The 25,544-nt window shown below is 43.0% G+C and overlaps 1 long non-coding RNA gene across 1 annotated transcript; it reads left to right on the top strand.

Annotated features, from left to right (window-relative positions):
• The first annotated feature begins 198 nt into the window (after positions 1-198).
• LOC148315559 (uncharacterized) lies at positions 199-22,019 on the top strand. The gene is made up of 5 exons (XR_015840822.1): positions 199-297; positions 374-459; positions 7,222-7,322; positions 20,557-20,676; positions 21,881-22,019. It is a non-coding gene; the product is annotated as an uncharacterized LOC148315559 (long non-coding RNA).
• The last annotated feature ends 3,525 nt before the right edge of the window (positions 22,020-25,544 follow it).

Below are 25,544 nucleotides of genomic sequence, written 5' to 3' on the forward strand. Positions count from 1 at the left end.
CAGAGTGTCACATGATGGTGTCTTGTGACCCGTCTTTATCAGCTGATGTTCCATGAGGGCGTGACTTACCTGTCACAAGAATGAAGGCAAGTCACGCCCCCCGCTGTCCGTTCACTCCGCCAAGATGCTGGTCCAGGTGGTAGAGAGGATGAAGGCTCCCTTGTCTCTGTTCATGGTTTTTATGCCTCGCTTGCAGATCTCAATGGCCTCTCTGATCCAGCGCTGTTGTTTGTTCTCTTCTGTGCGGATGACCCTGCCCTTCTCCCGGTCCATGATGTGGTTTTCCCTTTTGCAGTGGTCAGTGATTGCTGATTTGTAATGTTCATGTTGTGCTTGTTCTTTTACTGCTCTGATTTTTTCATTTTTTTGACAGGTAAGTCACACCCTCATGGAACATCAGCTCAAGACACCATCATGCGACACTCTGAAGAAGGCGAAAGACTCGCCGAAACATGTCAGGTAAAAAATTAACCTAAAACATAATTGTCTGCTTTTAATGAATCAGTCAAATATCAATAATAAGAAGACAAAATGAACCTAATACAAATAAATGAATGCTTAATAACTCCCCTGCACATGCTCCTAAAAATCCAAACCTTCACCTGTAAATAAAACGTCCCGACCTGAAGACATCTTAATGTTATTATTTTGTTATACACACAGTGCCGCCAAGTGGAATCAAAAATTTGTTTTTATTTTAATTTTCACGTACTGCATGGTGCCCTTTTGACGAATCCGACTGAAAATTAGTCAGAAAAGACTTAAGACAATGATCTTACTCTCTGCCGAATTTTGTGACGTTTTGGCAAAAGGCGTGGCTATTAAGGTGCTGAAAAGTCCGATTGTACTCTGTGGCAACAAAAGCTCCGGCAACATGACTCAGATGATCCTATCTTCTCGAAGTTGTACACATTTGAGGATACTTCAGCCCTGAAGACATCTACCAACTTATTTTACATCGTAGTAGTAGCGCCACCAACTGGTAAAAGCTAATACAAGTTATTTTCTTGGATGTTTTTCTCCGTGCAACTCAACAAGGTCGCCCTCATATATGCTCGGATGACTGTTTCGGCCATGAGGATGTCACAATACGAAATTCGTGATTTTTCGTGAAAAGTTGTGGGAGTGGCATTGCACTGTTCAGCAATAAAACAAAGCTGATTATGAGGTTCTAAAAATGAACGACAACTCGTAAAACTTTACACACACATCAGGCCGAGCAAATTTATCAATATTTTATACGTTAGTTGTGCAGCTTTTTTGAAATGGCTCGCCATGGCCCTCGAGAAATGTTAAAAAAAAGCAGCTCTGGTTGAGTGTTTCACCTCGCTTTTTGAAAATTTTATGGAGTACAGTGAACCCTCGGTTATCGCGGTTAATGGGGACCGAGACCACCCGCGAAAACTGAAAATCCGCGAAGTAGCGGCGCACCTTCAAAAATGCTTAAAAAAAATATACAATATATATAATAAATATATAATATATATATATATATATATATATATATATATATATATATATATATATATATATATATATATACGGGGAGAGAGAGAGTGAAATTCATGTTATAACAAAAAAAACAAATTATTATTAAAACGTATTATTTTTTTATTCCCCAGCCATTCTTTTTGTATTTATTTAATTACTCCGACTTTTACCTGCTGGTACGCCGTCCGGTGTGCCCTGTGAAATGAAAGGTGGCATTCTTTATTTATTTATTCATTTATTCATTCATAACTGACAGCCTCGCGCTCCGCTCGTGCCCGGGCAGAAGAGGTGCTCCAATTTGGCTTAACTGTGACACACGCCCGTCCTCCTCCCCCGGAGCTTCCATTCGGTTAAACTTAGGGGCCGCTTGGCACCGCCCGTGCCCGGGGAAGGTGCTCCTCTTCGGCTTACTGTGACGCGAGCATGCCCTCCTCCTCCGGAGCTTCCATTCGGTTAAACTTAGGGGCCGCTTGGAACCGCCCGTGCCCGGGGAAGGTGCTCCTCTTCGGCTTACTGTGACGCGAGCATGCCCTCCTCCTCCGGAGCTTCCATTCGGTTAAACTTAGGGGCCGCTTGGCACCGCCCGTGCCCGGGGAAGGTGCTCCTCTACGGCTTAACTGCCACGCACGCTGGCCGGAGCTCTGGTACGGTCCGAACCGCGCGAAACGTCGCCACTGATCGTGTCCGGGGGAATGTGCTCTTCTTCGTCCACTCTCCTCTTCGCCCACGCTCTTCTTCGGCGCACGCCGGCCGTCTAACCGCTCCAGCGCCCCGTCGTGCCGCTCGGCGAAACTACAATGCCCCCGAATATTTTTTAGACCCGCGAAGCACTGAACCCGCGAAAGGTGAACCGCGAAGTAGCGAGGGTTCACTGTATGTATAAGACCAAGACCTACAAAAAAGTCTCTTGGAGCAATGAGCTAGGTTTTACAGGAAGTCGGCCATTTTGAATTTACTTAAAAGGGGGCGGGTCACCACAATGGACTTTGTGTAGAAATTATTATTGGGGCCCGAGCAGCGACCGCGGCGAGGTCCCTGTTGTTTTTGTAGAAAATATTATTACTTTTATTATTATTATTATTATTATTATTAGGGCCTGAGCAGCGACCGCTGCGAAGTCCCTATTGTTTTTGTCGAAATTATTATTATTATTATTTTTCCGATTGTTCGATCGCATTTTTGACCCCTGAAACATGCACAAAAACTCACCAAACTTGGCAGTCTCATCGGGCATGGCGAAAAATTTGATATTTTAACGTCTAATATGAACAGGAAGTGAGTTATGAATTTTTGAAAGTCCGACTTTTGCCCTTTTTTGCATGTTTACAGGGGTCATTCTTTTGCACCCTGATCCTAAAGGCTTCATCTGATTGCCTTAAAATTCTGTCTGTAGCATCTGAAGACCTGGCACAAACACTGGGGCTAAAATTTTTTGTTTCCGAAATACTATATGACGGGGGCGGGGCATCAAAGTTTTCACTTAAGATTTCCTTCGCCGCAATGGACAAAATGCTTAATAACTCTCCTGCACATGCTGCTAAAAATCCAAAACTTCACATGTACATAAAGAGTCTGTACCTGAAGACATCTATATGTTTATATTCAGTTATACACCTTGCGCCAATCAATATCATTTTTTACATTTTGACGTACTGCACGGTGCCCTTTTAACGAATCTGATTGAAAATTGGCTAGAAAAGACTCAAGACATTGATCTTACTCTATCCCTATTTTTGTGACTTTCCTTCGAAGGGCGTGGCTATTACGGTGCCGCAGAGTCTGATTATTCTCCGTGGCAACAAAAGTTCCTGCAAAATGATTCAGATGATCCATCTTCTCGAAATTTTTCACTTTGAGGATATTCAGGCCCTGAAGACGGCTGCCAACTTATTTTTGATCGCAGTGGTAGCGCCACCAACTGGTTAAAACAAATACAAATCATTTTCATTGATTTTTTTCTCCGGGCAGGTTAACAAAATCTACCTTACATTTGCTCGGATGAGTGTTTAGGCCTTGAGGATGTCACAATACGAAAGTCTTTCGCCTTCTTCAGAGTGTCACATGATGGTGTCTTGTGGCCCGTCTTTATCAGCTGATGTTCCATGAGGGCGTGACTTGCCTGTCACAAGAATGAAGGCAAGTCACGCCCCCCGCTGTCCGGTCACTCCGCCAAAATGCTGCTCCAGGTGGTAGAGAGGATGAAGGCTCCCTTGTCTCTGTTCATGGTTTTTATGCCTCGCTTGCAGATCTCAATGGCCTCTCTGATCCAGCGCTGTTGTTTGTTCTCTTCGGTGCGGATGCCCCTGCCCTTCTCCCGGTCCATGATGTGGTTTTCCCTTTTGCAGTGGTCAGTGATTGCTGATTTGTAATGTTCATGTTGTGCTTGTTCTTTTACTGCTCTGATTTTTCATTTTTTTGACAGGTAAGTCACACCCTCATGGAACATCAGCTGATAAAGACGGGTCTCAAGACACCATCATGCGACACTCTGAAGAAGGCGAAAGACTCGCCGAAACATGTCAGGTAAAAAATTAACCTAAAACATAATTGTCTGCTTTTAATGAATCAGTCAAATATCAATAATAAGAAGACAAAATGAACCTAATACAAATAAATGAATGCTTAATAACTCCCCTGCACATGCTCCTAAAAATCCAAACCTTCACCTGTAAATAAAACGTCCCGACCTGAAGACATCTTAATGTTATTATTTTGTTATACACACAGTGCCGCCAAGTGGAATCAAAAATTTGTTTTTATTTTAATTTTCACGTACTGCACGGTGCCCTTTCGACGAATCCGACTGAAAATTAGTCAGAAAAGACTCAAGACAATGATCTTACTCTCTGCCGAATTTTGTGACGTTTTGGCAAAAGGCGTGGCTATTACGGTGCTGAAAAGTCCGATTGTACTCTGTGGCAACAAAAGCTCCAGCAACATGACTCAGGTGATCCTATCTTCTCGAAGTTGCACACATTTGAGGATACTTAAGCCCTGAAGACATCTACCAACTTATTTTTCATCGTAGTAGTAGCGCCACCAACTGGTAAAAGCTAATACAAGTTATTTTCTTGGATGTTTTTCTCCGTGCAACTCAACAAGGTCGCCCTCATATATGCTCGGATGACTGTTTCGGCCATGAGGATGTCACAATACGAAATTCGTCCTTTTTCATGAAAAGTTGTGGGAGTGGCATTGCACTGTTCGGCAATAAAACAAAGCTGATTATGAGGTTCTAAATATGAACGACAACTCGTGAAACTTTACACACACATCAGGCCGAGCAAATTTATCAATATTTTATACGTTAGTTGTGCAGCTTTTTTGAAATGGCTCGCCATGGCCCTCGAGAAATGTTCAAAAAAGCAGCCCTGGTTGAGTGTTTCACCTCGCTTTTTGTAAATTTTATGGAGTACAGTGAACCCTCGGTTATCGCGGTTAATGGGGACCGAGACCACCCGCAAAAACTGAAAATCCGCGAAGTAGCGGCGCACCTTCAAAAATGCTTAAAAAAAATATACAATATATATAATAAATATATAAATATATATATATATATATATATATATATATATATATATATATATATATATATATATATATATATATACGGGGGGAGAGAGAGAGACAGAGAGTGAAATTCATGTTATAACAAAAAAAACAAATTATTATTAAAACTTATTATTTTTTTATTCCCCAACCATTCTTTTTGTATTTATTTAATTACTCCGACTTTTACCTGCTGGTACGCCGTCCGGTGTGCCCTGTGAAATGAAAGGTGGCATTCTTTATTTATTTATTCATTTATTCATTCATAACTGACAGCCTCGCGCTCCGCTCGTGCCCGGGCAGAAGAGGTGCTCCAATTCGGCTTCACTGTGACACACGCCCGCCCTCCTCCCCCGGAGCTTCCATTCGGTTAAACTTAGGGGCCGCTTGGCACCGCCCGTGCCCGGGGAAGGTGCTCCTCTTCGGCTTACTGTGACGCGAGCATGCCCTCCTCCTGCGGAGCTTCCATTCGGTTAAACTTAGGGGCCGCTTGGAACCGCCCGTGCCCGGGGAAGGTGCTCCTCTTCGGCTTACTGTGACGCGAGCATGCCCTCCTCCTCCGGAGCTTCCATTCGGTTAAACTTAGGGGCCGCTTGGCACCGCCCGTGCCCGGGGAAGGTGCTCCTCTACGGCTTAACTGCCACGCACGCCGGCCGGAGCTCTGGTACGGTCCGAACCGCGCGAAACGTCGCCACCGATCGTGTCCGGGGGAACGTGCTCTTCTTCGTCCACTCTCCTCTTCGCCCACGCTCTTCTTCGGCGCACGCCGGCCGTCTAACTGCTCCAGCGCCCCGTCGTGCCGCTCGGCGAAACTACAATGCCCCCGAATATTTTTTAGACCCGCGAAGCACTGAACCCGCGAAAGGTGAACCGCGAAGTAGCGAGGGTTCACTGTATGTATAAGACCAAGACCTACAAAAAAGTCTCTTGGAGCAATGAGCTAGGTTTTACAGGAAGTCGGCCATTTTGAATTTACTTAAAAGGGGGCGGGTCACCACAATGGACTTTGTGTAGAAATTATTATTGGGGCCCGAGCAGCGACCGCGGCGAGGTCCCTATTGTTTTTGTAGAAATTATTATTATTATTATTTTTCCGATTGTTCGATCGCATTTTTGACCCCCGAAACATGCACAAAAACTCACCAAACTTGGCAGTCTCATCGGGCATGGCGAAAAATTTGATATTTTAACGTCTAATATGAACAGGAAGTGAGTTATGAATTTTTGAAAGTCCGATTTTTGCCCTTTTTTGCATGTTTACAGGGGTCATTCTTTTGCACCCTGATCCTAAAGGCTTCATCTGATTGCCTTAAAATTCTGTCTGTAGCATCTTAAGACCTGGGACAAACACTGGGGCTAAAAATTTTTGTTTCCGAAATACTATATGACGGGGGCGGGGCTTCAAAGTTTTCACTTAAGATTTCCTTCGCCGCAATGGACAAAATGCTTAATAACTCTCCTGCACGTGCTGCTAAAAATCCAAAACTTCACATGTACATAAAGAGTCGGTACCTGAAGACATCTATATGTTTATATTCAGTTATACACCTTGCGCCAATCAATATCATTTTTTACATTTTGACGTACTGCACGGTGCCCTTTTAACGAATCTGATTGAAAATTGGCTAGAAAAGACTCAAGACATTGATCTTACTCTATCCCTATTTTTGTGACTTTCCTTCGAAGGGCGTGGCTATTACGGTGCCGCAGAGTCTGATTATTCTCCGTGGCAACAAAAGTTCCTGCAAAATGATTCAGATGATCCAGCTTCTCGAAATTTTTCACATTTGAGGATATTCAGGCCCTGAAGACGGCTGCCAACTTATTTTTGATCGCAGTGGTAGCGCCACCAACTGGTTAAAACAAATACAAATTATTTTCGTTGATGTTTTTCTCCGGGCAGGTTAACAAAATCTACCTTATATTTGCTCGGATGAGTGTTTAGGCCTTGAGGATGTCACAATACGAAAGTCTTTCGCCTTCTTCAGAGTGTCACATGATGGTGTCTTGTGACCCGTCTTTATCAGCTGATGTTCCATGAGGGCGTGACTTACCTGTCACGAGAATGAAGGCAAGTCACGCCCCCCGCTGTCCGTTCACTCCGCCAAGATGCTGGTCCAGGTGGTAGAGAGGATGAAGGCTCCCTTGTCTCTGTTCATGGTTTTTATGCCTCGCTTGCAGATCTCAATGGCCTCTCTGATCCAGCGCTGTTGTTTGTTCTCTTCTGTGCGGATGACCCTGCCCTTCTCCCGGTCCATGATGTGGTTTTCCCTTTTGCAGTGGTCAGTGATTGCTGATTTGTAATGTTCATGTTGTGCTTGTTCTTTTACTGCTCTGATTTTTTTCATTTTTTTGACAGGTAAGTCACACCCTCATGGAACATCAGCTCAAGACACCATCATGCGACACTCTGAAGAAGGCGAAAGACTCGCCGAAACATGTCAGTGAAAAAATTAACCTAAAACATAATTGTCTGCTTTTAATGAATCAGTCAAATATCAATAATAAGAAGACAAAATGAACCTAATACAAATAAATGAATGCTTAATAACTCCCCTGCACATGCTCCTAAAAATCCAAACCTTCACCTGTAAATAAAACGTCCCGACCTGAAGACATCTTAATGTTATTATTTTGTTATACACACAGCGCCGCCAAGTGGAATCAAAAATTTGTTTTTATTTTAATTTTCACGTACTGCACGGTGCCCTTTTGTCGAATCCGACTGAAAATTAGTCAGAAAAGACTCAAGACAATGATCTTACTCTCTGCCGAATTTTGTGACGTTTTGGCAAAAGGCGTGGCTATTACGGTGCTGAAAAGTCCGATTGTACTCTGTGGCAACAAAAGCTCCGGCAACATGACTCAGATGATCCTATCTTCTCGAATTGTACACATTTGAGGATACTTCAGCCCTGAAGACATCTACCAACTTATTTTACATCGTAGTAGTAGCGCCACCAACTGGTAAAAGCTAATACAAGTTATTTTCTTGGATGTTTTTCTCCGTGCAACTCAACAAGGTCGCCCTCATATATGCTCGGATGACTGTTTCGGCCATGAGGATGTCACAATACGAAATTCGTCCTTTTTCGTGAAAAGTTGTGGGAGTGGCATTGCACTGTTCGGCAATAAAACAAAGCTGATTATGAGGTTCTAAATATGAACGACAACTCGTAAAACTTTACACACACATCAGGCCGAGCAAATTTATCAATATTTTATACGTTAGTTGTGCAGCTTTTTTGAAATGGCTCGCCATGGCCCTCGAGAAATGTTAAAAAAAGCAGCTCTGGTTGAGTGTTTCACCTCGCTTTTTGTAAATTTTATGGAGTACAGTGAACCCTCGGTTATCGCGGTTAATGGGGACCGAGACCACCCGCGAAAACTGAAAATCCGCGAAGTAGCGGTGCACCTTCAAAAATGCTTAAAAAAAATATACAATATATATAATAAATATATATATATATATATATATATATACGGGGAGAGAGAGAGTGAAATTCATGTTATAACAAAAAAACCAAATTATTATTAAAACGTATTATTTTTTTATTCCCCAGCCATTCTTTTTGTATTTATTTAATTACTCCGACTTTTACCTGCTGGTACGCCGTCCGGTGTGCCCTGTGAAATGAAAGGTGGCATTCTTTATTTATTTATTCATTTATTCATTCATAACTGACAGCCTCGCGCTCCGCTCGTGCCCGGGCAGAAGAGGTGCTCCAATTTGGCTTAACTGTGACACACGCCCGCCCTCCTCCCCCGGAGCTTCCATTCGGTTAAACTTAGGGGCCGCTTGGCACCGCCCGTGCCCGGGGAAGGTGCTCCTCTTCGGCTTACTGTGACGTGAGCATGCCCTCCTCCTCCGGAGCTTCCATTCGGTTAAACTTAGGGGCCGCTTGGAACCGCCCGTGCCCGGGGAAGGTGCTCCTCTACGGCTTAACTGCCACGCACGCCGGCCGGAGCTCTGGTACGGTCCGAACCGCGCGAAACGTCGGCACCGATCGTGTCCGGGGGAACGTGCTCTTCTTCGTCCACTCTCCTCTTCGCCCACGCTCTTCTTTGGCGCACGCCGGCCGTCTAATCTCTCCAGCGACCCGTCGTGCCGCTCGGCGAAACTACAATGCCCCCGAATATTTTTTAGACCCGCGAAGCACTGAACCCGCGAAAGGTGAACCGCGAAGTAGCGAGGGTTCACTGTATGTATAAGACCAAGACCTACAAAAAAGTCTCTTGGAGCAATGAGCTAGGTTTTACAGGAAGTCGGCCATTTTGAATTTACTTAAAAGGGGGCGGGTCACCACAATGGACTTTGTGTCGAAATTATTATTGGGGCCCGAGCAGCGACCGCGGCGAGGTCCCTATTGTTTTTGTAGAAAACATTATTACTTTTATTATTATTATTATTATTATTATTAGGGTCTGAGCAGCGACCGCTGCGAAGTCCCTATTGTTTTTGTAGAAATTATTATTATTATTATTTTTCCGATTGTTCGATCGCATTTTTGACCCCCGAAACATGCACAAAAACTCACCAAACTTGGCAGTCTCATCGGGCATGGCGAAAAATTTGATATTTTAACGTCTAATATGAATAGGAAGTGAGTTATGAATTTTTGAAAGTCCGACTTTTGCCCTTTTTTGCATGTTTACAGGGGTCATTCTTTTGCACCCTGATCCTAAAGGCTTCATCTGATTGCCTTAAAATTCTGTCTGTAGCATCTGAAGACCTGGGACAAACACTGGGGCTAAAATTTTTTGTTTCCGAAATACTATATGACGGGGGCGGGGCTTCAAAGTTTTCACTTAAGATTTCCTTCGCCGCAATGGACAAAATGCTTAATAACTCTCCTGCACATGCTGCTAAAAATCCAAAACTTCACATGTACATAAAGAGTCTGTACCTGAAGACATCTATATGTTTATATTCAGTTATACACCTTGCGCCAATCAATATCATTTTTTACATTTTGACGTACTGCACGGTGCCCTTTTAACGAATCCGATTGAAAATTGGCTAGAAAAGACTCAAGACATTGATCTTACTCTATCCCTATTTTTATGACTTTCCTTCAAAGGGCGTGGCTATTACGGTGCCGCAGAGTCTGATTATTCTCCGTGGCAAAAAAAGTTCCTGCAAAATGATTCAGATGATCCATCTTCTGGAAATCTTTCACATTTGAGGATATTCAGGCCCTGAAGACGGCTGCCAACTTATTTTTGATCGCAGTGGTAGCGCCACCAACTGGTTAAAACAAATACAAATTATTTTCGTTGATGTTTTTCTCCGGGCAGGTGAACAAAATCTACCTTATATTTGCTCGGATGAGTGTTTAGGCCTTGAGCATGTCACAATACGAAAGTCTTTCGCCTTCTTCAGAGTGTCACATGATGGTGTCTTGTGACCCGTCTTTATCAGCTGATGTTCCATGAGGGCGTGACTTACCTGTCACAAGAATGAAGGCAAGTCACGCCCCCCGCTGTCCGTTCACTCCGCCAAAATGCTGCTCCAGGTGGTAGAGAGGATGAAGGCTCCCTTGTCTCTGTTCATGGTTTTTATGCCTCGCTTGCAGATCTCAATGGCCTCTCTGATCCAGCGCTGTTGTTTGTTCTCTTCGGTGCGGATGACCCTGCCCTTCTCCCGGTCCATGATGTCGTTTTCCCTTTTGCAGTGGTCAGTGATTGCTGATTTGTAATGTTCATGTTGTGCTTGTTCTTTTACTGCTCTGATTTTTCATTTTTTTGACAGGTAAGTCACACCCTCATGGAACATCAGCTGATAAAGACGGGTCTCAAGACACCATCATGCGACACTCTGAAGAAGGCGAAAGACTCGCCGAAACATGTCAGGTAAAAAATTAACCTAAAACATAATTGTCTGCTTTTAATGAATCAGTCAAATATCAATAATAAGAAGACAAAATGAACCTAATACAAATAAATGAATGCTTAATAACTCCCCTGCACATGCTCCTAAAAATCCAAACCTTCACCTGTAAATAAAACGTCCCGACCTGAAGACATCTTAATGTTATTATTTTGTTATACACACAGTGCCGCCAAGTGGAATCAAAAATTTGTTTTTATTTTAATTTTCACGTACTGCACGGTGCCCTTTTGACGAATCCGACTGAAAATTAGTCAGAAAAGACTCAAGACAATGATCTTACTCTCTGCCGAATTTTGTGACGTTTTGGCAAAAGGCGTGGCTATTAAGGTGCTGAAAAGTCCGATTGTACTCTGTGGCAACAAAAGCTCCGGCAACATGACTCAGATGATCCTATCTTCTCGAAGTTGTACACATTTGAGGATACTTCAGCCCTGAAGACATCTACCAACTTATTTTACATCGTAGTAGTAGCGCCACCAACTGGTAAAAGCTAATACAAGTTATTTTCTTGGATGTTTTTCTCCGTGCAACTCAACAAGGTCGCCCTCATATATGCTCGGATGACTGTTTCGGCCATGAGGATGTCACAATACGAAATTCGTGATTTTTCGTGAAAAGTTGTGGGAGTGGCATTGCACTGTTCGGCAATAAAACAAAGCTGATTATGAGGTTCTAAATATGAACGACAACTCGTAAAACTTTACACACACATCAGGCCGAGCAAATTTATCAATATTTTATACGTTTGTTGTGCAGCTTTTTTGAAATGGCTCGCCATGGCCCTCGAGAAATGTTAAAAAAAAGCAGCTCTGGTTGAGTGTTTCACCTCGCTTTTTGTAAATTTTATGGAGTACAGTGAACCCTCGGTTATCGCGGTTAATGGGGACCGAGACCACCCGCGAAAACTGAAAATCCGCGAAGTAGCGGCGCACCTTCAAAAATGCTTAAAAAAAATATACAATATATATAATAAATATATAAATATATATATATATATACGGGGGGAGAGAGAGAGAGAGAGTAAATTCATGTTATAACAAAAAAACCAAATTATCATTAAAACGTATTATTTTTTTATTCCCCAGCCATTCTTTTTGTATTTATTTAATTACTCCGACTTTTACCTGCTGGTACGCCGTCCGGTGTGCCCTGTGAAATGAAAGGTGGCATTCTTTATTTATTTATTCATTTATTCATTCATAACTGACAGCCTCGCGCTCCGCTCGTGCCCAGGCAGAAGAGGTGCTCCAATTCGGCTTAACTGTGACACACGCCCGCCCTCCTCCCCCGGAGCTTCCATTCGGTTAAACTTAGGGGCCGCTTGGCACCGCCGTGCCCGGGGAAGGTGCTCCTCTACGGCTTAACTGCCACGCACGCCGGCCGGAGCTCTGGTACGGTCCGAACCGCGCGAAACGTCGCCACCGATCGTGTCCGGGGGAACGTGCTCTTCTTCGTCCACTCTCCTCTTCGCCCACGCTCTTCTTCGGCGCACGCCGGCCGTCTAACCGCTCCAGCGCTCCGTCGTGCCGCTTGGCGAAACTACAATGCCCCCGAATATTTTTTAGCGGTCGCTGCTCGGGCCCCAATAATAATTTCTACACAAAGTCCATTGTGGTGACCCGCCCCCTTTTAAGTAAATTCAAAATGGCCGACTTCCTGTAAAACCTAGCTCATTGCTCCAAGAGTCTTTTTTGTAGGTCTTGGTCTTATACATACAGTGAACCCTCGCTACTTGGCGGTTCACCTTTCGCGGGTTCAGTGCTTCGCGGGTCTAAAAAATATTCGGGGGCATTGTAGTTTCGCCGAGCGGCACGACGGGGCGCTGGAGCGGATAGACGGCCGGCGTGCGCCAAAGAAGAGCGTGGGCGAAGAGGAGAGTGGACGAAGAAGAGCACGTTCCCCCGGACACGATCGGTGGCGACGTTTCGCGCGGTTCGGACAGTACCAGAGCTCCGGCCGGCGTGTGTGGCAGTTAAGCCGTAGAGGAGCACCTTCCCCGGGCACGGGCGGTGCCAAGTGGCCCCTAAGTTTAACCGAATGGAAGCTCCGGAGGAGGAGGGCATGCTCGCGTCACAGTAAGCCGAAGAGGAGCACCTTCCCCGGGCACGGGCGGTTCCAAGCGGCCCCTAAGTTTAACCGAATGGAAGCTCCGGAGGAGGAGGGCATGCTCGCGTCACAGGAAGCCGAAGAGGAGCACCTTCCCCGGCCACGGGCGGTTCCAAGCGGCCCCTAAGTTTAACCGAATGGAAGCTCCGGAGGAGGAGGGCATGCTCGCGTCACAGTAAGCCGAAGAGGCGCACCTTCCCCGGGCACGGGCGGTGCCAAGCGGCCCCTAAGTTTAACCGAATGGAAGCTCCGGGGGAGGAGGGTGGGCGTGTGTCACAGTTAAGCCGAATTGGAGCACCTCTTCCGCCCGGGCACGAGCGGAGCGCGAAGCTGTCAGTTATGAATGAATAAATGAATAAATAAATAAATAAATAAAGAATGGCACCTTTCATTTCACAGGGCACACCAGACGGCGTACCAGCAGGTAAAAGTCTGAGTAATTAAATAAATACAAAAAGAATGGCTGGGGAATAAAAAAATAATACGTTTTAATAATAATTTGGTTTTTTTGTTATAACATCAATTTCACTCTCTCTCTCTCTCCCCGTATATATATATATATATATATTTATATATTTATTATATATATTGTATTTTTTTTTAAGCATTTTTGAAGGTGCGCCGCTACTTCGCGGATTTTCAGTTTTCGCGGGTGGTCTCGGTCCCCATTAACCGCGATAACCGAGGGTTCACTGTACTCCATAAAATTTACAAAAAGCGAGGTGAAACACTCAACCAGGGCTGCTTTTTTTAACATTTCTCGAGGGCCATGGCGAGCCATTTCAAAATAGCTGCACAACTAACGTATAAAATATTGATAAATTTGCTCTGCCTGATGTGTGTGTAAAGTTTCACGAGTTGTCGTTCATATTTAGAACCTCATAATCAGCGTTGTTTTATTGCCGAACAGTGCAATGCCACTCCCACAACTTTTCACGAAAAAGGATGAATTTCGTATTGTGACATCCTCATGGCCGAAACAGTCATCCGAGCATATATGAGGGCGACCTTGTTGAGTTGCACGGAGAAAAACATCCAAAAAAATAACTTTTATTAGCTTTTACCAGTTGGTGGCGCTACTACTACGATGAAAAATAAGTTGGTGGATGTCTTCAGGGCTGAAGTATCCTCAAATGTGTACAACTTCGAGAAGATAGTATCATCTGAGTAATGTTGCCGGAGCTTTTGTTGCCACAGAGTACAATCGGACTTTTCAGCACCGTAATAGCCACGCCTTTTGCCAAAACGTCACAAAATTCGGCAGAGAGTAAGTGAGTCTTTTCTGACTAATTTTCAGTCGGATTCGTCAAAAGGGCACCGTGCAGTACGTGAAAATTAAAATAAAAACAAATTTTTGATTCCACTTGGCGGCGCTGTGTGTATAACAAAATAATAACATTAAGATGTCTTCAGGTCGGGATGTTTTATTTACAGGTGAAGGTTTGGATTTTTAGGAGCATGTCCAGGGGAGTTATTAAGCATTCATTTATTTGTATTAGGTTCATTTTGTCTTCTTATTATTGATATTTGACTGATTCATTAAAAGCAGACAATTATGTTTTAGGTTAATTTTTTACCTGACATGTTTCGGCGAGTCTTTCGCCTTCTTCAGAGTGTCGCATGATGGTGTCTTGAGACCCGTCTTTATCAGCTGATGTTCCATGAGGGTGTGACTTACCTGTCAAAAAAATGAAAAAATCAGAGCAGTAAAAGAACAAGCACAACATGAACATTACAAATCAGCAATCACTGACCACTGCAAAAGGGAAAACCACATCATGGACTGGGAGAAGGGCAGGGTCATCCGCACCGGAGAGAACAAACTACAGCGCTGGATCAAAGAAGCAATTGAGATCTGCAAGCGAGGCATAAAAACCATGAACAGAGACAAGGGAGCCTTCATCCTCTCTACCACCTGGAGCAGCATCTTGGCGGAGTGAACGGACAGCGGGGGGCGTGACTTGCCTTCATTCTTGTGACAGGTAAGGCACGCCTTCATGGAACATCAGCTGATTAAGACTGGTCACAAGACACCATCACAGGGTTCGAAGTTAACTTTAAAAACTGCTTCCCCATAGGGCAAGTGCCACTAAAATTTGCCTTGCCCGAGTGGCCAAATTACTTGCCCAACTTGGGCAAGTGACAATTCTTTTTCTCTTGCCCTGAGTGACTTTTTGTATGACAAAGTGTATAATTACAAATTGCATGAATTTTTTGTTCGGACAGTTCCCGCCTAGAAAGAATTAAAAATACGTTACAATCATAAGTGTTGCTTATATAAAAATGTATCATGTATTAACACATTAATTAGGTGTCTGCTGACCCAGGATTATGTTATTGTTATGTTATGTCATATATCAAAGAGAATGTGGAATGACACTGAACGATGGAAGGTGGAAGGATGTGGAAAGATCGTGAATGACATTGAATGATTTGGAATGACACTGAAAGATTTTGAATAATACTGAATGACACTGAATGAAGTAAAACTCTCTGGGAACGGGCCAATTCAAGATAGCTGCCGCACTGTGGGGGAGGCTTTGGTACCAAATTTGGAAAGAGACCCAAACGGTTGGGTCCATTTTATATCAGTGTGGGGGTGAAACGTTGGTCTCTGCGGAGCTGTCTGAATATTGGAGAAGTGAGAAGACAAAGTAAAACAGAACAATTAAAATCACTCTTCAAATACATATTGTTTGGTAAGCAGAGCATGATTTACAGCTCACCATTTTATTGCATGCACCAAGCATGTTATACATTTTTCTGTCCACGGGATGGCGTAGTCAAGAAAAATGAAGCATCTCGAAGCCCATTCGTGTGTGAAGTATTTCCCTGCAGGGCTTGGCTGCTTTATGGGGCTTCATTTTGCCATCACTAGTTTTAGATAGTTTTAATTTTTGAAAGAGCATTTTCATTTTACAGTGAACCCTCGCTACTTCGCGGTTCACCTTTCGCGGGTTCAGTGCTTCGCGGGTCTAAAAAATATTCGGGGGCATTGTAGTTTCGCCGAGCGGCACGACGGGGCGCTGGAGCTGTTAGACGGCCGGCATGCGCCGAAGAAGAGCGTGGGCGAAGAGGAGAGTGGACGAAGAAGAGCACGTTCCCCCGGGCACGATTTGGGGCGACGTTTCGCGCGGTTCGGACCGTACCAGAGCTCCGGCCAGCGTGCGTGGCAGTTAAGCCGAAGAGGAACAACTTCCGCCCGGGCACTAGCGGGGCGACATTTCGCTCTGTTCGGGAGCGTACGAGAGCTCCGGAGGAGGCCGGCCGGCGTGCGTGGCAGTTAAGCCGAAGAGGAGCACCTTCCCCGGGCACGGGCGGTGTCAAGCGGCCCCTAAGTTTAACCGAATGGAAGCTCCGGAGGAGGAGGGCATGCTCGCGTCACAGTTAAGCCGAAGAGAAGCACCTTCCCCGGGCACGGGCGGGGCGAAATGAAACCGAGTTCAACCGAACGGAGACACGCTTCGGGGGAGCAGGTCCGGCGTGCATGACAATTAAGCCGAAGAGGAGCACCTCTTCCGCCCGAGCACGAGCGGAGCGCGAGGCTGTCAGTTATGAATGAATAAATGAATAAAAAAAATAAATGAAGAATGCCACCTTTCATTTCACAGGGCACACCGGACGGCGTACCAGCAGGTAAAGGTCGAAGTAATTAAAAAAATACAAAAAGAAGTAATTGAATAAATACAAAAATAATGGCTGGGGAATAAAAAAATAATAAGTTTTAATAATAATTTTTTTTTTTTTGTTATAGCATGAATTTCACTCTCTCTCTCTCTACCCGTGTATATATATATATATATATACATATATATATATATATATATATACATATTTTTTTTTTTTTTTTTTTTAAGCATTTTTGAAGGTGCACCACTACTTCGCACTTTTTTTTTTTAAGCATTTTTGAAGGTGCGCCGCTACTTCGCGGATTTTCAGTTTTCGCGGGTGGTCTCGGTCCCCATTAACCGCGATAACCGAGGGTTCACTGTATTTTTTTCATTATCGAATTTTATTTTTTTCTATTCAAGTTTTGAGTTCATTTTCGTTTACTAAAATAACCTTGGGCTGCAACTACTATCACAGCAACGGCTCATTATATTTTGGCTGCTAAATATGCCAATTTGTCAGAGAGAAGACCGTGACAAAGAATGGCCCAATCGCAATAAACACTCTACACCATACGTTCCTCGTTGACGTGTACATGGGGTGTTGCAGAGCACAGGTTCCAAGCGTACCGATATTGCAAAATTGGGACAATGCGTGTGACGACACCAACTTCCGCCTTCTATTTCATCGAGCTTGGCGGCACGTTATCATTATGTATTTATTTGTAACAATTTTGACGTTGAGAGTGATATTAAAACTTAAGTAATGTGGTAGTTAAGAAAAAACCCTGGCTTGGGACCCACCGGAACAAGCTATAGCTTCATTTGTACTATTTGAGGCGCTCTCACAATCTGCGGCGCATGCACACAAGGTCGCTAAGTACGCTAGCTGCACTCGGACAAAACACGTAGGTGACTTTAAAAGAGTGACCGAAATTGCACACATGCAACTGTTTATCATAATGTCATAATTTGATATGTACATTTGAAGAGAATTTTTTTCAGCATGGGCACAAGAATTCCACCGAACATCGCCAGTTCAATGGGATTTTGGTTAAGTCCGCAAATAATTGTGGACAATATACTTTGGCTGCGCGCTCGAATAATTTTACTCGTATATACTTCAATGAGGGTGTAGTGTGGGTATCGGGATCTTTAACACGCCCTAACACGAAGCTGACTCTCCAACCGCCACAGCCTTTTAATGACGAAATTATAAAATAAACAAAAACACTGTTCAACAACATAAAATAAAATAAAAAATCACATCATACTTACATTTATAAACTTTAATCCTCAAGAACATTATTCTCAGGTTGACCGAAAGACGAGGACACGGGAGCGCCTCGGGCATGTTCTTCTTCCTTGTGTAGGCGAATGACGTTTTAAGGTGCTTGTCCGCCACCTGCTGTGCTGAACTATGTATTAAATAAGAAAAGCAAATTGTTGAATGTTTTTTCCCCAATGAAGACTGAATTGTAAAATACCCGGAAATGGCTTTTCTGTTTTATTGTGCATTTAAAAAAAATTCAGATTGTCCTTTTTTGTTGAGATAATTGTTGAATATTGAAATTGCACATGTAACTGGTAATTTAGTTTTAGATATTATTTGAACCAGTGGAGGGCCATGCATTTCACACCTGGGCCTTCAATGAAGTCCTACTTCGTCCTACTTGAATAAATCCCCCTCATAATACCATAATTTATGACACCACGGGTGGACAAACAATATACAGAAAAGCACTTAGACAGCACTGACCGAGTGTTGGACGATATAGCTTCTCTTGAAAGGTCCGTGTTGAAAATGGCCTCGCAAGTGAATCTTCAATTTCTAAAGATAAAGATGTCTTTTAATTGTCCCATAACGGGGACATTTGCAGTGTTACAGCAGCAAAGATATACATCACACAGTGGCACCGACGTAATGTAGCCGTTAATGTATAACATTGGCAGCAGGCATTCATAAAAAGCATGCAAATATACACAGTATATACGTATATACACAGATCCCCATGTATATACACACTTACAGCCCACAACATATACAAGTGTAAGGAAACACTCCTAATGCCTGTCTATGGTTCAGAGGGGAAATAAATAAAAACGCTGCAATGATAAAAAAAAATACTGAATGATTGAAAATACTGCAATGATAAAAATACTGCAAGAATAAAAGTACTGTACCCAGCCAACATGTCCAACTGGGCCCCAAATGGGGTAAATGCGGGATTCCTGGGTACCAAGTGGGAATGGGCTAGAAGTGGGCAATGGTACAGGGTTCCATGTGGGCGCCATCTGGGATTGGTGGGCATGGGCTTAAACTGGGCAAATGTTGTGGGTGCAATACGGGTTGTGTATGGGCTAAGTGGGCATGGGTTAGAACTGGTAAAGATAAAGATAAAGATGTCCTTTATTAGTCCCACAATGGGGAAATTTGAGGTGTTACAGCAGCAAAGATATAGCTCACACAGAGTCGGCGGCGTAATGTAGCCGTTAATGTATAACATTAGCAGCAGACATTCATAAAAAGCATGCAAATATACACAGTATAAACGTATCTAAGTGTAAGGAAACACTCCTAATGTCTGTCCATTATACAGAGGGGAAAATGCTGTAATGATAAAAACTACTGAATCTACTACTGAAACCATTTATAGGTCCTATTTGGGTTATGTGTGGGCTAAGTGGGCATGGGTTAGAACTGGTCAACCATGTGAGGGTCTCATATGGGCTGTATATGGGCCAAGTGGGCATGGGTTAGAGCTGGTCAACCATGTCTGGGTCCTATTTGGGTTATGTGTGGGCTAAGTGGGCATGGGTTAGAAGTGGTCACCATTTATCGGTCCTGTTTGGGTTATGTGTGGGATAAGTGGGCATAGGTTAGAGCTGGTCAACCATGTCTGGGTCCTGTATGGGTTATAGATGAGCTAAGCGGGCATGGGTTTGAAAATTTGTTCTGGAGCCTTTTTGATATTTAATGCATGCTATGCTAATAGTAACCACCCGAAGACTATTCTCAGTAGAACTATTCAATGGATGCCAAAACGATAGAGACATGGCCATGGAGCCTATGCTGCAAGATTGTGAAAGGACTAAAATAAGTGTAGGATTTTTGAGGACCAGAAGTCAGCTTTTATTAGGTTTGACATTGATTAAACTTATGGAACAATGCAAATTATGGTCGGGTTGTTGTTGGACTTTTTCCGCTTTTGACTAAGGGACGGGTGTTTTTATTTTCTGGGACTCTTTAGAACAAGCGGCACGGTGGCGGACTGGTTAGCAAGTCCGCATCACAGTACAGAAGTGCAAGGTTCTCCCTGTGCCTGCTAGGGTTTTCGCCGGTTTCCTCCCACTTTCCAAAAACATTCATGATAGGTTGATTGGTCACTGGTCCAAGGTCTGAGTGTGAGAGCGGATGGATGCTTGTCTCTGTGTGCCCTGCGATTGACTGGCAACCAGTTCAGGGTGTACCCTGTCGACTGCCCGAAGACAGCTGGGATAGGCTCCAGCACTCCCGGGGACCCTTGTGAGGACAAGAAGCAGTACAGAGGATTGATTGATTTATTAAAATTAAAATTAAATTCATGTATTTATCTATGCTAAATTTAACAACGCTGGACGTTATATTTTGTGAATTTACATGTACCCCCAACTGTGACTTAATAACCCTTAAGGGACAAGATAACATTTTATAATATTCCAGACAGCTAAGATTGTCATCTATGAACTATTTGACAAGGCAGGTCCAGCATTGTCAGCCACATCCAACAGTCAACACAGTTACTTTTTTTTTAATAAACAAAATCAACATTATTAATTAATGTTATTTTATTAATTCTGTATGCTGTGAAAGATCTTTATTCAAAGTATATTTGAAGTTATTTCTACCTTATTGCTTGATTTTTGTAGATTCAAGTTGGAGTTGTCAAAATTACAGATTCTTTTGAAGGCAGCATATTCAAACTGTGAGAAAAGGAGCGAATGCAAGCTACGCGGTCTTTGAGGTGCGGCAGAAGAGCTGAAAGCACGGTGAGTCCCGAACGATAATTGAATTAATTAATTAATCTTGGGTAAATGTCTGGCTCTCATTTTTTAGACTTACTTTACAATGTGTTTTGTAATTTTTCAAGGTTGCCTGTGTTGGAAAACTGCTTGGTGCGTTAGCTAAAACACAGTATGCTAAAATGATAAGTGACGAGAACACAGAGGGTATATCAACAACGTACGTACTCGAATTATTTTGGGGAAAACTTAAGTACATTATAATCACCCTTTTAATAATACTGATAAGCGTTGTGTGTTTTATTTATTTTTATGAGGACCTTTACAACGAGCTACATATTGTTAGCATTGGGCCTACGACGCTAAACACAGTGTCCCTCGATCTCTCTCCAAAATTCTCCAAAAGACTTAAGCTTTCACTCAAATTAATACAATCTACTCCACTCGCTCATTTAAGGCTTTTTTGTGATGTGTTTGATTTGGGTAAGTAAAGCAAAACATATTAACTGTTGAATGTTGCCTGTTATTTAAATAATAGAAATTCAAGATGAAAGTTGAACAGATATTGAAATGCTAGATTGGCTCATTCAGAATCATGCCACAATGTGCTTTGTATGTTTTGTGTGTGGGTTTATCAAGCTCTAATTCAATGCAGTGTCCAAAACGAGCGCGCATAATTGTTGGATGAATGTTGGTTAATAGAGTCAGATAATAGTTAAAATTCCAACAGTTGAACAGATGTTGAAATGCTAGATTGGCTCATTCAGAATCATGCCACAATGTGCTTTGTATGTTTTGTGTGTAGGCTTATCAAGCTCTAATTCAATGCAGTGTTGAGCTGCATTTGAGAGGAACTACGTAAGTAACTAATGTGGAAAAATTGTGACTTCTTTGTGTACTTTTATTTTGAATATTCAAATTTTGTGGGTAAAGGTTAGAGAAAATAAGTTAAAAATGAGAGCTGTACAGGTATTTAAGTTTTTGGTTTGTAAAATACCCGAATGTGGGTTTCAGCAGGTGAGGCAATGATTGGACAGAGCAAAAGCTATGCTCCAAAATAGAAGTGATTACACCTTCACTAGACTAACCTGCAGCTAATTACATAATTATAAAATTAACACTTTAACCTGGCTTCCCCATCACAGATGTATTCTTTTAAATGCAAAGCTTTTTGTTCTAGCTTTTGTTGTTAAATGACATTCATGCCCAAGTGTCTATGCATCCATTGCAGGGATGTTTTCTCAAGTGACGAGTCTGAAGCCTGTGATGACGAAGTACCATCTACACCTCCCCATGGATTGTCACAGAGAAAAAGCTTCCTAACCAAGAGAGGCGCTGCAGAAGGTCCTTGAGTACGTCCAACGTGTTGAGTCTGTGAGTCTACTGCAGGATCTAATGCAGGTATGAAAATGATGAAATTTTAATGTATTATCTTCAAAATTATAAATAATTATTTAATTTCTTGAAATATAAAATTAGGTACCCTAAACCCAAGTAGGAACCCCAGTCCCAGTACATTCCTGATTCTGGAGCTACAGAGATCAAACCATCCTACTGTATCACTAAATAGCCCCACCTCTAAAACCCTGATTCGGAAGGCCGAGTTGAAAGACTTCAGAGTTCAAGATGGTCAACTGCAACTATGATAAGCCGAATGTGTTCACCCCAAGTCGGAAACTGAGAAAAAGACTCAATTTTCACATGATTTCAGTCCCTTCTATATTTAAAAGAATGTATTGGGGCTCTAAAAATGTGAAATATTTTTTACAAGTATTTCTTTTACTACTCATAGGCAGTTTCATAATAATAGTACAATTTGGCATCGTGTATTGTTTTTTGGTTCCATTCAAAATGCACAAGACGTATAGACATATTTTGTTTGTGGATCGCTGCAGCATCACACGAGCGCACAGAGACAAACGTGGCAGCAACTTAAAACAATTAAAATATCGAATCGAAATCGAGAACTGAAAATCAAAAATCGAATCGGGGCTTGAGTGAATCGTTACCTCCCTAATCATAATCATTTTGGTAGAATGTTGGGCTCTTGCCCTTTGAGTGTATATGGCGTTACCGAAGCTGTTCACTTAATCGACAATTCCTTTCCTGTGACGTTTATCATACCCAGTTTAACTGCCAAAATATTTTTAAGTGTGTGATGATTATCTGGATCGAGTGACACCCATGTTATAATGGTTGCAGGTATTGGTGGATTGGACGATAGTGTCAGAACAATGATGGCGTTCATCATGACAAATCCTCTGTCTCTGAAGTACAATCTCTTTGGACATCGTAGCAAGAACAAGCGCCGAGACCTGCCTTTTTCTGATGTTCTATACGGTAATATATTTTTTATTTTTAATTTTTTTTAAGGGATTGTGGTGTGAAGACATTTCAGCATGTCCCATAAGGTTTCACAATCATTAAATAGCTTTACTAAGTTGGCTTCTTGTCTTTTTTGTTTTAGGAGCACTGAAAAGGAATGGAGCCACAAAGGACATCAACGAGAAGGACACAGGCAACCCTGTCCAAGTGGTTCATGGGAGCTTGTGATCAAGGTGGGAATAGGGCAGTTCGAGCTCGGAGATCTCAAGGCAACTGTCAGGTTTAAAACGTCCTGACGCCATTTTTAGACTGAAGGTGGCATAAATCCAGACCAAACCAGTTAGAGTTTTGTTTTTGACCATTCGCGAATGGGAGAGGAAGTCAGGAGGTGAAGCAGGCATCTTGCCAGTTCAATCTCGCGCACTCTCTCTCACTCTCTACCACCCGTTCGGTCTTTTATCAGCAACCTAAGCAGACAATGGAGGTCTGTCTGAAATTCTAGCAGGCAGGCAGGAAGCAATCAACCACAGTAGTCAGTCAGGAATTCGAAACTAAAGTGTGTGCGTGTGTTCCAGTTGTGCGCGTGTGTGCTAAAGCAATAATGTGAATGTCTGTGTGTGTGTGCGCAATTATAACTGATACAAATAGTGTATAAAAACATGATTAGAAATACACAAACTATTTACATATCCTCATCCCATCTCACATTCCCCCGTTTGTGGGTTTAAATCATGTCCTTACGGCTTTAAGACAGATCATCATAATGAAATCATACAACAGTGTGGTCATCCGTGGAGGGGCGAAAACCCTCAGTAGGGACAAAATTCCCCTCCTCCCTTCCGGCGTGGAACGAGATTCTCATGGTATGTTGGTCACTTGGGAATAAAACATAAAAAAACTTCAATATACCTAGTGAAAAATAACAAAACTGTCTCCACGCAGAGCTTGTCTCCACGCAGAGCTTGTCTCTGCGGCGACTTGATGGAGGCCCTTGCCTCGTTGTAGGAGGGGACAGCCGTCTTTACCTCCCGGATCTTCGTGTGTGGTGTATGTGTGTGCATGTGTGGGGGCAGGGGCAAAAGGGTCCATGTGTTATTTAGGTTTCAGTGTCCAGTTCGAGTTTGTCATTGTCCAGTTCGAATTCGTCATTCTCAACATCAATCAGGTTGTAATGGTACATTTGGGCAACAAACATGCAGTTAATAATCATCTTTGTCATAAGAATAATGCAACATGAACAGACTACACATAACAAAAATGAAAACCATAATTATCCCGATATATTGTCTTTCAAATTCTTCGTAGTGGTCATAACATCAATAATTGTTTCATTTTATTAAAAATGTAAATGCAGTAATGTTCTCCAATCAAGGCTAAAATTCTTTATGTACGTCATTAATTTCCAAACAATATCTAATCTTTTTGTTCTGTGGCTTCAACATTCGTATCTGTGGCTGGTTGTGCGGTTCCGATGTGCGTGTGGTCCGATATTGTGACTCAGGTGGGCTCCTGTTCGAGGGATTCGCGTTGCTCGGCCTTTAGCTGGAAACCGGAGAAGCTTGTACTGCAACTGGTGGATCCAGCTGCCACGCCCCGCGACCTTTGCTGCCGTCGGGGTCACTGCAATCATCTGGCGAGGGCCATCTCAGCATTCACTTGTCCCAACGAAGTCGTTTCAGCACCTTGAAGAAGAGTTGGTCTCCCACACGGACGTGATTTCTCTGTGGATCAGAACACACTGGCCAGTAATTGCGTCTTTTTTTTTTTTTTTTTCTTTTTGGTCAAAACATGTTTCCCATGTGGACTGGGACTGATGTGCCAGTCGCTGGTGGTTCTGATGAACCTGAGAGTCGATAGGGGATAGTGTCCTAACTTCGGCTGGCACTATCCTCATTGCTGTGATTGAAACACAGTCTGGTCATTGTCTCCTTTTTTTCCCTCATATTCTTGATAAGTCCCATTAGTGCGTTCCACAAGTCCTGCAGACTGTATGCACAATGACGCTTTGAGTCAATTTTGCAACAACTGTCCCACTTGTTACAACATCATTCACAAAATGCATAATTTTCACTTCAAATCACTTCTTGAAATTCCAAATGTCAGGATAATTTGTGTTAGGTTGAAGATGTATTTTATCCCATATTTTACTCTATTAGTATTGCAAAAGAATTGTTCCACAGCGTGACCCATGTTTGACCATATGGATGAGAAGACTTCACAGAGAAGCGGATGCCTGAAGACTGGATCAACGTCTGCAACATCAAAGGAGGTGTGCTGAGACACACCTCTGAAACAAAAGGACTGAGACTTTAGTACCAGAGCACTAAAAGGGCATATCTGCCTTTTCAATCAGTGGATGACTGCCATTGATGTCTGTCTTTCCTCTTGTGTCTGAGATGTTTACATGTTCCTGCTGGTGCTCCCCCCTTCATCCCTTAGTGCAAATACATTGTATTGTTAGGGACTTCACTAATAAAATAGAGGGCTCGGCGGAGTGTGCTCCAGAACGAATTTGGAGATGTAACTGAGCACACCTACGTTCGTTCTCCTCGCGAGTAAAAGATCAACTC

Source organism: Idiotropiscis lumnitzeri, unplaced genomic scaffold, assembly GCF_059441095.1.
Source record: "Idiotropiscis lumnitzeri isolate Australia: NSW breed Sydney's pygmy pipehorse unplaced genomic scaffold, RoL_Ilum_1.0 HiC_scaffold_99, whole genome shotgun sequence".
Classification (NCBI taxonomy): Eukaryota; Metazoa; Chordata; class Actinopteri; order Syngnathiformes; family Syngnathidae; genus Idiotropiscis; species Idiotropiscis lumnitzeri.